Source organism: Onychostoma macrolepis, chromosome 23, assembly GCF_012432095.1.
Source record: "Onychostoma macrolepis isolate SWU-2019 chromosome 23, ASM1243209v1, whole genome shotgun sequence".
NCBI lineage: Eukaryota > Metazoa > Chordata > Actinopteri > Cypriniformes > Cyprinidae > Onychostoma > Onychostoma macrolepis.
Window position 1 is genome coordinate 6,360,176 of NC_081177.1, and position 13,958 is coordinate 6,374,133.

Consider the following 13,958-nt stretch of genomic DNA (forward strand, 5'->3'; position numbering starts at 1 on the left):
ATAACATGCTTATTAACATATTGGCTGTTTATTAGTGCTTATAAAGCACATATCTTGCATGACCATATTCTATATTCCTAATCCCACCCAAAAACTAAACTTGACAACTATTTTACTATATTAATAAGCAGCAAATTAGGAGTTTATTGAGGCAAAAGTTGTATTTAATGGTTTGTTAATGATGAAAATCGAACCTTAAAATAAAGTGTGACCCAATTTAAAACAACTGTATATATATATGTGTGTGTGTATATATATGTGTGTATGTATATATATATATATATATATATATATATATATTACTGTACAAGCTAAGCTCTCTGAAAAGTAATTACTCCCTCTGAAATGTATCTCTAATTACTTTGTAAATCCTTTAGCATCCTCGTCCAGTTGAACAACATAATTCAAATAAACAATATAAAATTACATACATTATTCCTAAAAAGTAATAGTAATCCCTTACTTTACTTTTTCAAGGGAAAAATAATTACAGTAAATTACTGTTATTAATTACTTACTTAGTAATGCATTACACCCAACATTTATATATAAATACATGTATAAACTGATATTTTCAGTCTTTTTCTGGAACAGATGCAGATTTTTGTTATTTTTATTTATGATCCTAATAATAGCCACTACTTATGAACATGGTTTCATTTTATTGTGTTTGCCTTACAGGTATGAGGACAGACGCGCCTAATAACAGACACACACGTGAGTCACTTCAGTCACGTGAGTAGATGACATAAAGTCTTACACAGAGTTTAAGTATATAAGGAAGTAGTAAAGGCAGCTTTCGGCCAAACACTGTATAATGAACCGTATTTCCCATACAGCGGTAAAAGATCCCTAAAGCTGTGCTCACCGTTACACACCTACTAAGCAAACAGATGTGATACGACGGCGTTGAATTGACTTTCAATAACTTAACCACAATTCCTCCTTTGAACTATCCCTGGGCAAACCCCATGGAGAGTTCAAAACCTTTGCAGAGATTGTAAAATGAATGACTGGATATTGCAGTTCATATATAAACGTGATCATGCAACACAGTGTTGTGCATTGCTGCGCCCAACAAGTCTAGACACGCAGCCCCAACCCTCATATGACTGTCATCATCTGTACAGTGTCCAGCAGAATCATTCATCTAATAAATCAGGTGCATCTGTGCACCTGGAAAAATTTGCTCTGGAATGTGTGCGAACAGCTTTTGTATTCACCCGCAAAGCAAATGGTGAGATACTCTGTTATGCTCATTGAAAGTGAGGTAATATCATTCCAGAGAGTGTCGAGAGTGGAAATAAAGTGGGAAGAGAGTGATGTGAATATCAAATAGCACTGCAGAGCAGTTGTTAATCAAGGACCAAGTCAAAAAGACAGAGCGTGGACTTTCCACTTGTGTTGGATTTCAAGGGCTTGATGAAAACAGAAATAGGTGACTTGAGTTCTCGGCCAAAATGGCTAATAGCTGTTCAAGTGAGTGTGGTCTGGGAATTGCATGGTCACATGATCTCGCTAGGGTTTATAAGAACTGGATTGCGAGTCGTTGGATGTGAGTGGATATGAGAGACGGGTACAGCCATAGCACTCAGAAATAGTGGAGTGGAGCTCCTCAGAGACAGCTCGGCTTTCTCGGTTAAAGGGATAGTTCAACCTAAAATGGGTCATTATTTACTCACCCTCATGTTGTTTCAAACTTAGCCTATGTGAGGTTCCTTCTTCTGTTAAATACTAAAGAAGATTTTTTGAGGAATGCTGGTACCCAAACAGTTGCAGGTAGCCATTGTATGTAAGAAATAATATGTGACCCTGGACCACAAAACCAGTCTTAAGTGTCAGTTTTTCAAAATTGAGATTTATTTGTCATCTGAAAGTTGTATAAATAAGCTTTCCATTGATATATGGTTTGTTAAGATCGGACAATATTTGGCTGAGATACAACTATTTGAAAATCTGGAATCTGAGGGTGCAAAAAAATCAAAATATTGAGAAAATCGCCTTTAAAGTTGTCCAAATGAAGTTCTTAGCAATGCATATTACTAATCAAAAATGAAGTTTTTATATATTTACGGTAAGAAATTTACAAAATATCTTCATGGAACATGATCTTTACTTAATAACCTAATGATTTTTGGTATAAAAGAAAAATTGATAATTTTGACCCATATTATTAGTATTTTTGGCTATTGCTATAAATATACCCCAGCGACTTAAGACTGGTTTTGTGGTCCAGGGTCACATATGGAAAATAATACTTTGGAAGTCAATGGCTACTGTCAACGGTTTGGGTACCAACATTGTTCAAAATATCTTCTTTTGGGTTTAATAGAAGAAAGAAACAAAGCAGTTGCTAAGATGCTGTGGGTGGTTGCTAGGCAATTGCTAGAGTATTGCTTTGTAGATTCTAGGCAGTTGCTAGCACATTGTGGATAGGTGTAGATATGTTGTTTCTAGGGCATTCTGGTTGTTTTTAGAGAGCTGCTGTGCAGTTGTTAGGGTGTTCTGGGTGGTTGCTATGGTGTTGCTACGCTAGGCAGTTGTTAAGATATTGTGGGCCTTTGCTATTGTAGGGCCCTGTGATTTTTCCCAAATTCCATTTTATTATTTTTCCAAATTCCGTTTTAATTTTTCTGGATTCCATTTTTCTGTTTTAATGTTTCTAGAACCTGTTTTAATGTTTAAATTAAATTAATTAATTGAAATCAAAATAATTAATTGAAATCATGAAACTTTCACAGTTTAACAGCAATTTATTAAAAGTTTAACAAAAATTACATTTTAAGGCTCTATAAAATGTGTTTTATTTTTTCTGAAATTGCTTTTTTTTCACCAAATTCTGTTTTGCATTAATTTTCTGGATTCCATTTGAATGATTTTATTAAATTTTAGTAATCAAAAGCATCTCTAATTAATTAATTGATTTTATTAAAAAATAATTTATTATTGTTTTATTTATTTATTTTTTGTTTCAGAAATACTGTGTTGTGTATTTACATTTTTTTCTGGTAAATAGATTCTGGTAAATATTTTTTCTGGTAAATATTCATTAAATTATGTTTTAATAATAATTTTATTAGTAGTAGTAGTTTCATTACATTAAGTAATATATTTCTGTCACAGTTTCTTCAAGTTAAACTGAACTTTTATTGACGGGTTGCTGTGAAGACCTTCAAGTTTCTGTTTGTATATGATATGATGATAGATTTTCTCAAAAGAAATGGTGAAACGCTCGTGAAGTGACTCTCAGTCTAGTTATACACTAGTTCTAGAGATTATGTTCATGTGTTCAGTGGCTGAAATCACCGCGAGCATCACACACGCTCAGTATGTGTGTACTAAACCAAACAGCGTGTCAGCACAAGACATGCAGAACATGCAGGATTCATTTTCAAATAGGATATTTGCGGCTTAATATTCACAGACATTAGTCCATATTGTGCTTTTATTTAAGTGTACTGGCTTTCTTTTGATCTATTCATCCAAAATTTGCTAAATTCCGTGACATTCCATGTTATACAGGAAATTCCATTTCTTGACCTGATTCCACGATTCCATCTATGTTTTCCGCATCACAGAAATCATAGGGCATTGCTATGGTTGCTAGGGTGTTGCTAGTGTGTTTTTCGGTGGTTGCTAGGGTGTTGAACTTCCACTCCACACTACTTAAAAACTCGATTTCCATTTATAATTTCTGTTCTATTTCCAGAATAATAAAGGTGAAGATTACCTTAGTCTGTGCAGGATTTATACCATTCGGAGGAGGCTAATACTTCAATAAATTTCAGATTAAAACTAACAAACTAGTTCTGGATCTGGTTTTCAAGGGGTCTAGTCTTGCTTTTGGTCTTAAAGGGTCTGATAATGACTTGCATAAACCAGGCTGGACCACCAATGAATTCATACTAGCTCAAACTGGTTACAGTAACAGTAAGCAGCTCTTAAACGCCCTCAGAAAGAGTTTTCAGTATGTAATTGTAGATAATTCTAGTTTTTTAGTGAATCAAAAACTGCCGTTTCAGTTTTGTGCACAAAATCGCTCTGTAATTCTCGCAGCTAACAGACGAAGATCTCAAGTCAAAAGCAGCTTGGTTATCGCAAGCATGAGAATAAACAAAGCCATTATCTAATTTCTGTTATCTGCGCACAGAAATGCAGGCAAAGCAGGTTGAGAGCTCATAAACGCAGCAACGATAATCAGAAGCACTCGGTACAAGGAGCCCGTAAGGCCCTTTCGCTAACAAGGACCAGACAGAAGACATAAATAATGAGGTTCCATGCAAAAAACAACAATACTCAGGAGTTTCCCATCCCGTATTTGTAAAGATCTGCCTTCCTGACTCTAAAAGTGACTCTTCAGTACCTGCGTCACTTTGACTTCCCTCTTTTTGTCTGAATGACCTGACTTCCACTCCTTTCCATGCTCAAGGTTTGTTGTTTGTGCATATTTTATGGCTTCCCATATGGGCCCCATGTGTCGGTATGTGTCTTCGCCTGTAAAGGGCTTGTAATCAGTGTTTGTTCACCCACATGTACATGTTTTGTATCTATAGCAATCATTCGCTCATCATGGGCATTATGCATAATGGAAAGCATTTTCCATCCCTATAGTTTTAGGAAAAAAGCAGCTGTTTCATCACAATTCCAGCATTCAGAGTTTCCCAATTTTACAGCGCCAACACCCACTTTACAACTTTTCCATGCTGCGCTCCCACACCGTGCCTCCCTGCCAGCTGTAGCGTCGCATCTTGAGAAACCAATCCATTACATCCAGTGCAGATTGCGACAACATTCATGCAGCTACTAACTGTGAACGAGGGTTCCTGATGTATTTACGGCATTCCAAAACCTCGGAAAGAACTCCTCACTGAAAGAGGAATTTCCGAAAAAAAAAGGCTATTATATTCGTGGACAAATACAATGAGGCCCTTGTGTCCTCTTCTGGTGTCCGCTAAAGGATCCTTTATTTAGAGCGTGTTTGTGCTAGAACTGATTATTTTGAATGGAAACCACATAATGTCTGGGGTTAAAACTAGTAAAGCTCTCATGATCTTTTTCATTCAGCTCAGATTTAGTCATCTGTCGTGTGAGTAAGCATGGATAAAGGGCACTGGGCAGACTCACTGTACTGACTTAATGTCAATGGGTGACAGCCAGAGGTGGAAAGTAACGAATTACATTTACTCCCGTTACTGTAATTGAGTAGCTTTTTTGTGTACTTCTACTTTTTAAAGTATTTTTTAAAATCTGTAATTTTACTTTTACTTAAGTATATTTTATTTGAAGTATTGTACTTCGCTACATTTTAAAACGCATTAATTACTGATTAAAAAATAAATAAATAAAAAAATCGCTCCCTGGAAACTACTGCAGTAAATAATGGGCAGGAGAACAAACTGGGGCTAAAATAACAAGAAAGATGCAGATGGACAAGACAGGCGTTAATGGTGCAGAAAACCAAACCCTGTCGTATTCTGCTGAAGTTGAACTCGAAGGAAATGAAGTGAACCCCTGGCCATATTTATGCTCTATTATGAGTGTAAGCTGTGTTTGCCTAGTGAGACCAAACTAGTAGCTTATAAAATCTTGACATCACCCCTTCGCAAATATGTAGAGGTAGCCAAAGGTAAATACTTGCATCATTGCATTGGTGGTTAAAAAAAGCCTTTGGAAGTTTAGCAAAAGGTTTTGCATAAATTAGCCAAAAAGACAGTGGTGCAGGTTGTGCGATATATTTCGTCTGTGATAATATCGTAATTGTTGTTTTTAATGATGTGCGATTTGACATTATCAGTATTTAGGTAAAAACCAAACACTCCTACAGAGTGTCGTGAAGTCTAGTAGATTAGACTAGTGTGCACGCGCATTTAGACTGTGTTCTTTCACTGCGTGATTCAGTCTGTTGAAATGCATTTAAAACGATCACAAAATTGAAGATATAGGGGCGGAAAATGTATATTTATATCATTTCATATAGTAAATCAATATCACACGACGAGTGCCGTTTTTCTCCAAAACTCAGCATGATTAAATATAGATTTTTATTTTTATTTTTTACAACAGTTCAATAAACAAGAATTTAATTAACAGACTTGTGTTTTAGACACCATATTGTCTGTTTTTGCTCTATTTCGACAACAAAAATTATCCCAAACACAGCCACAGCAATGTTTTGCGTCTCTGAGCAATGACGGTGTTTCGCTCCTGAATGAATCAACTGTTAAAATTATTCGGTTCAGTTTAAATGACTCACTTATTAACAGTGACTTGGTGACACCTACTGGCGGTTTTAATTTCACATTTAAAGTATCTTTTGATTTTTGATTTTAATAATTTCAAATGAGTATTCAACATTTTATGTCTTATATATCAAAACATTATTTTTGCATTTGTAACTGCAGGTTAAATGCATTCTTGTCCTGTATTAAACAGTGTAAATACATCTAAATGCCACTTCAGATGAAGCTTCTGTGTTTCCTCTGCACTGCAAAGATTCATTTAGTTGATATTGATTTAATTTGTCTGGTAACAGCCCACATGTCTTATTATTCTAAATAACTGAATCCTTTAATTAAAAACAACTAGTTTGAGATTTATACACTGTAAAAAGTGATAAGTTGACTTAACTTAAAAAAATTGAGGAAACCCGTTACCTTAATTTTTTTAAGTAAATAATAATTAAAAAAATAAGTTAAGTGAATTGTCAAGTTATTATTTACTTAATAATTTTAAGGCAATGGGTTTCCTCATTTTTTTTAAGTTAAGTCAACTTATCACTTTTTACAGTGTAGGCCTATCCCAGGTGTGTCAAACTCAGTTCCTGGAGAGCTGCAGCCCTGCCGAGTTTAGTTACAACCCTGCTCCAACACACATACCACGTAGTTTTCAAATAAGCCTAAATGATTAGATTAGCTGGATAAGATGTGTTTAATTAGGGTTATATCTATACTGTGTAGGGCTGTGGCCCTCCAGGAACTGAGTTTGACACCCTTGCCTTGGCCTATCTCAGTTTTGCCTCCCTCCCACTGTTAAAAAGTAACTAAATAATTTTTACTCTGAGTAAATTTTAAATGAGCTGCTTTTTACTTTTACTTGAGTAGATTTTTAGACTGGTACCTTTACTTGTACTTAAGTAAAATTTCATTAATGTAATGGTACTTTTACTTGAGTAAAATATTTTCGCTTATTTTCCCATGAGAAGCAGCAGACATTGAAAAGAGGATCATGATGCAGAGGGGTGTTTATAAATGCACACACATGCATAAGGATGTCCTGAACGCTCACAGTGCAACCAGATGAATAATATTTCTGCTATAATGGTATTAACTTAATGCTGTTTTCTGTTATGCTGTATTTTGTTTAAAAAATATTCTTGGTTCAATGTAATTTAAGCTTAAAAGGCAGAAAACAAAACTCATAAGAAGTCATTGCTTACATATATATATATATATATATATATATATATATATATATATATTAGTGGTGTCAAAATTTGTGGGTTAACACAGGCGATTAATTTTTTCAGTTTAACGCGTTAAAAATATTTAACGCAATTAACGCAGGGGCAGAGCTAGGGTTGGCCACCCCACTCACAACTGCTGTTTCTGTCACTTTTTCTCTTGACAAGAAGTGCATTTATTCAGTCGCATTTCAGACGCGCGCTTCAACTTCACTTCAGCAGCAGGCGCGAGACAAACAAGCGCGGAAACGGTACTGTGCTCGCAGTGCATGCTTAATTGCACACACAAAGGGGCCGGCACGCGCTGTAGCCTTTATCATTTCATATCAAAGCGCGAAATAAACTACGTGCATGCAATGTCGTGGTCAGTTAAGTCATGATGTTACCAAAAAGGCGATTAAAGCTGCCTTAAAAGTGTGCATGCATGTAATATAATTTATATGAGTCACATTTAAATGGTTTTCAAAAGTGTCCTGGAGCTGAGCCCAGCACTGTCTCACTCATCTAGCACACTCGTTTCAACTAGTCGGCTCATTAATAGAGACTTTATGACCTGAAGTGTGTCAGAAATGGTAAAAAGTGTTGAGAGAAATTACAATGAGTGTCATTTCCGCATCACGTTCAGCAGCCTAATAACTAGCTGTGATGTCTAGTAATCAAATGACAAAGAAAAAAAGCTTTAAGGATTCATCTATATTTAATTTAGTATTTAGTGTTTGATTTCAATTTCTGTATATTTCTGCTGAAGGGCACAGGTAAATATGACATTTATTATAATGGGTTTATGTGAAGATTATTTTAAGTTCACTTAAATTAGAAGTTATTTTTTAAAAGTCTAATAAATGTTAAAATTGATATCTCTCAGTTATACTGCAATGTTGAATGGCTATAGTCAATGGTTAAATATAGGTTGGGGGGGGCAGTTTTATAGAGAAATCAGTATTGGTATCAGTGATACTGGCCTTCAGTCATAAAAACAAAGATGCCATTAAACAAATATTAAAAATATACTGTATTTATGTTGTTTGTATATTAATTTGAAGATTGAATGTGAAATTATTGCAATATAAAAGTATATTTAAAAACTTTAATGTCAGGTGGGATTAATCGCGATTAATTTCAGAAAAATGTGCGATTAATCAGTTTTTTTAATCGATTGACAGCACTAATATATATATATATATATATATATATATATATATATATATATATATATATATATATATATATATATATATAATTATTAATTACTAATTACTATATATAGATTATTTTCAAAAATATGCTTAACACTCCACATTTGTGATTATTGAAAGAAACTATATAAATACAATTGTAATAGTAAATAATATTTAAACACTTTCTGGTTTCATGTCAAATCTTATTTAAAACTATCAATAAAATAAGGCTGTGTTGTTTTATGATGTTAAACTGAACAATAAATTAATAATAATGGTGAATATTATTTGAACACTTTCTAGTTTCAATTCAAATTTTATGGAAAAACTATAAATATATAAAGCTGTATTGTTTATGATGTTTATATATATTTTAAAAAATTATGCTTAACACTCCACATTTGTGATTATTGAAATAAATTAATTTTATTTATTTATTTATTTCTCTAAGGCCAATTTATATAGTTAATGTTAAGGGTTGTTTTTTTGTATTGTATGCATAAATATGCATGTGTGTTACTTAGCATGAAACAAAACTTATGCGCACATTTTAAAAATGTAATAAAAATTAAATCACAAAAATATAAATATACATAAATATAATTTCATGAAAACATTTATATTAATTCGTCTGACAAGACATTCCAATTTTATAACTTTGTAACAAAAAGGTTAATAGCAATTTCTTCACACTAAAATCATGTTAATGTTTTGTGGCAATATAATTTTGACTATTTGAACATGTTCGGATCAGCTACATTTATTTTCATTGTAAGTGCCTCACTGTAACAGATGTTTTAGAGAAATAGGGACATGCAGAAATGCATTTTTGTAGTTATCAACATTATTGTGTTGCTGATTGAGCTTAATTGAACATATTTTTTTCTCCAATAATATTATTATAGAGAGCTCTTAGTATAGAGTATATATCATATCTCATATACAGTAGCTATAGAACTAATGTGGATAGCAGCTCAAATCATTTTGTCTTGGAAAAATTTGATGACAAATGTTAAGTTAGTATTGAGATTGCAGGTATCTTGCATATTCGGGCACAAAAGTCTTTTACCCAAATAGCAAAGTCTCCATTCAGTCTCACTGATCTGTCAAGAAGAAACATTTAAGATGTCTCATTTATGATGGGAACCCCTTTTTCACTCTGCATTCTTCCCATTCCCCGAAGTCATCATTAGTTCCTCACATGTTGTCATGCGTTACGATGCAATTTTGCATTTTCCTCATCTTGGCCGCAGTCTTATACAGCTGCGGTTTTCTTTTATATCTCTCCTTAGACGTATCATGACCTATTCTTCCACTCCCCTCCCCCATCATTCCCAAAAGACTGTCCAGCTGCCTGTTTTCCATAGAAACACACATATACACAATCACACACAAAACTCACTCCGTATCGGTTTCTACACGTGTGTAAGGAGGCCAAACAGGTCTTATGGCTTGATATATGCTGCTTTGGTGTTGGTACAAGGCCGGTAGTTATTTTGAGAGCATGCTTGTGTGCCGCAAATTATCTTTTTAGTGTGTTTACTTTATCTTACTAAGCGGACGTCAAGAGGGTGTATTTAGTTTATATTGCCTTTGATTGGGCGCTAAATTCCCCAAGAATCCCCCTTTGCTGCGAGGGCCTGTCTCGACAGATTTGGCTGCGGATGTGCTGAAAACACACACTTATTGTAGAACAATGGTTGCTAGGACAGATCTTTATGAGTGTGTGTGCGTCTCAGGTCGGGAGGTGGAAAACCTCTGCTCTGTCATCTCTCAACAGATGTAAGGAGCTCTTGATGACAGAGAGACGACGGTAAACCCAGTGCACTTTTAGCTTTGAACAAACAGCTTTAGCACCTTTCTCCTGTTTGCCTTCAAATTGGAGGATAGAGAGTGAGTAATGTATAATGATAAGATTAAACACTCAATTTTCAGTTAAAGGCATTTCATTATTGAATTCAGAGATATCATTGTCTAGCTCAGTTTAGTTTATATAGTATCTGTGCAATCAAATCGGCGATAATCGCTAGAAATTAAGTGTCCCCAACTGAGCAAGCCAGAGGCGACAGCGGCAAGGAACAAAAACTCCCTCTGTGACAGAATGGAGAAAAAAAAAACCTTGGGAGAAACCAGGCTCAGTCGGGGGGCCAGTTCTCCTCTGACCAGACGAAACCCGCAGTTCAAAAGTTTATATTTCTATTTTTTATTTTGTTGCAATTTCTAACAATAATAGTATTATGTAGTTAGGTATTTTATTATATTTTTAGTTTTATTGTATTTTAATCGAGGTTTTCGCTGGGGATATGTCTCTGGGGGTCATCTGGGTGTCCTGGTCTCCGCTGACGATCAGGGCTGTAGACATCATCTCTTGGTGCTGATCCACCATCTGACCGGATACGGACTGAGAAACAGAATAGGAAAGAAACAGACAAATATTAGCGTAGATGCCATTCTACTTACGATGTAACGAGTACATTGTGTGTTATGGGGAGTGTTCCCTGTTCCGGTTGATCTAATTAATGCAGCCTAACAATCCTTTAACGGATTTGAATAATAGAAGCGTATTAGTGTGTTATGTGTAAGCCAGGCTAAAGAGATGGGTCTTTAATCTAGATTTAAGCTGACAGAGTGTGTCTGCCTCCCGAACAGTGTTAGGTAGATTGTTCCAGAGTTTGGGTGATAAATAGGAAAAGGATCTGCCGATCAATTTTGATATTCTAGGTATTATCAAACGGCCAGAGTTTTGAGAACGCAGTGGACGTGGAGGACTATAATGTGATAAGAGTTCGCTCAAGTACTGAGGAGCTAAACCATTCAGGGCTTTATAAGTAATTAACAAGATTTTAAAAGCTATCCGATGTTTGATAGGGAGCCAGTGCAGTGTTGACAGAACCGGGCTAATATGGTCATGTTTCCTGGTTCTAGCTGCTGCATTTTGGACCACAGTGTGTCTATCTAAACAGTTACATTTGAAAATCTGAGAAAAGAAAAGGATCTCACTTAACTATAAGCGCAACTAAACAGTAAGCTAAGATAAACTAACAATGCCAAACTAAGCCAAAAGATAAGACAGAAGCATGAAAATAACTGGACATTTTCCATAAGATTTGACTGGAAAGTGTTCCGATTTCTTTCATTCATTCATTGCTCAGTTTAACATAAAACAATACAGCTTTTTATATTTATACAGTCTTTCCATAAGATTTGAATTGAAACTAGAAAGTGTTCAAATAATATTTACCATTACTATTTATTTATTTATGGTTGCAGTTTAACATCATAAAACAATACAGCTTCATATATTGATAGTTATTTAATAAGATTTGCCATGAAACCAGAAAGTGTTTAAATATTATTTACTATTACAATTGTACTTATTTATTTACATAATTATTTATTGATAAGTTTGTTCAAATATTATTTTTTATTTATTTATGGTTGCAGTTTAACATCATAAAACAATATAGCTTTGTATATATTTATAGCTTTTCCATAAAATTTGACATAAAACCTGAAAGTGTTCAAATATTTTTTATTTTTTTATTTTTCCTTAAGATTTGACATAAAACCTGAAAGTGTTTAAATATTATTTATTTTTTATTTTTCCTTAAGATTTGACATAAAACCTGAAAGTGTTTAAATATTATTTATTTTTCCATAAGATTTGACATAAAACCTGAAAGTGTTTAAATATTATTTATATTTTATTTTTCATAAGATTTGATATAAAACCTGAAAGTGTTTTAGTTTTACTTTTTCATTACGATTGATTTTACATAAAGCAGTACAATATTATATATGTATACAGTTGATTTATAAAGAATTTACAAAACAGTTTTATTACAAAACAGCTGTTTTTATTTATTTATCTAAATATTTATTTATTTCAGTCGTACATTAGTTAAAAATAAAAAATATTGATAATAAATTGAATATATTAAATAATAATTATAATTATTATTTACTAGTAATATAATATATTTAATAGATATTATTGTTGTTGTTATTGTTGATTTATTCAGACTATCATCTATATTTTGTATGCTGCAAATGTTTTTAATTTGGAGAGTTTTGTGAATCTCTGTTTGTATTTTCTGTTTCTATGAGTTATGAATATTGGGCGTGTTGCACCACAGATGGTTTTACATTAAATGAAAATGGAAAAAATGACATTTGCTTACTTAGTCTGTCATGGCTGATGATGGTGCTCTGTATCTCTCTTGCAGGTTGCATGTGATCCTTTCAAGTGGAAATGGAGAAAGAAGCACAAATATGTAATGCACACCGGTGTATAAACAGGACGTTCTGACCTCGAACGCAAATGTAAGATTCTTCACTGACATTTATTTACACGAAGGAAGGAGCAGGTTTTATCTTAAGTAACGTTGACTGCAAGTTCTTCCTTTCTTTTCTCCTTTCTTACAGTCTCGACCTCATAACCTCCGTAAAGAGACAGTACCAGGCACAGAAAGAAAGGAAGACAGGCGAGAAAATACAGACGTGACACACAAAGACAGGAGATATGTGCAAATGCACACACATGCTCTTGTTTTGAATATCAGTTTCATATTTTCCAGTTAGATTCTTGTGAAAAGAATATGAATAGACATGTCCATGAATCTGTGTACAGACTTGTAAAGCTGTAAAGAAAGACACATTCATATATAGTTATTGCTTTAAGGAGACTGTTGCTCAAACGGTAGATTTTTTGGTTTTAGAAAATTATGTAATCATGCATTTCACAAACTGTTCTCCTGGATCATCCCAAGTATGGCCTTTTACTGGAAAAAGCAACAAGATACAGCAACTCACAGACCTTATATAACAATAGGAGCGATCAAGATAATAACACACATGATAAGAACCAGAATGAATCTAAAAATACCAGGAGGTGTTATTGGGAAATGCAAATTATGTAACTCAGACAAATTGCTATAATCAATCATGTATTATTTGAAAAAGATGGGCAGTTGCCAACTGTTATATTCAGCATATTTATTTAGTTAATTTTATTATTTCAAATGTATTATTTACTATTACTAATTTTATGTATTTATTTACTTACTGTTTAGTGCATATATATATATATATATATATATATATATATATATATATACAGTATACACACACACACAAATATACACATATATGTATATATTTATAACTTACAAATATATACAAAAGGTTGAGGTTGTTGGTTGGTTTTATATAGTAGCAGTTTTATATAGGTCTCTAATGCCCTCTGCTGACCACAAAATGACAATATTTCTAGAGGGCATATGTTTATGTATTTATATTATATTATTTTTTGTTCAAGGAAA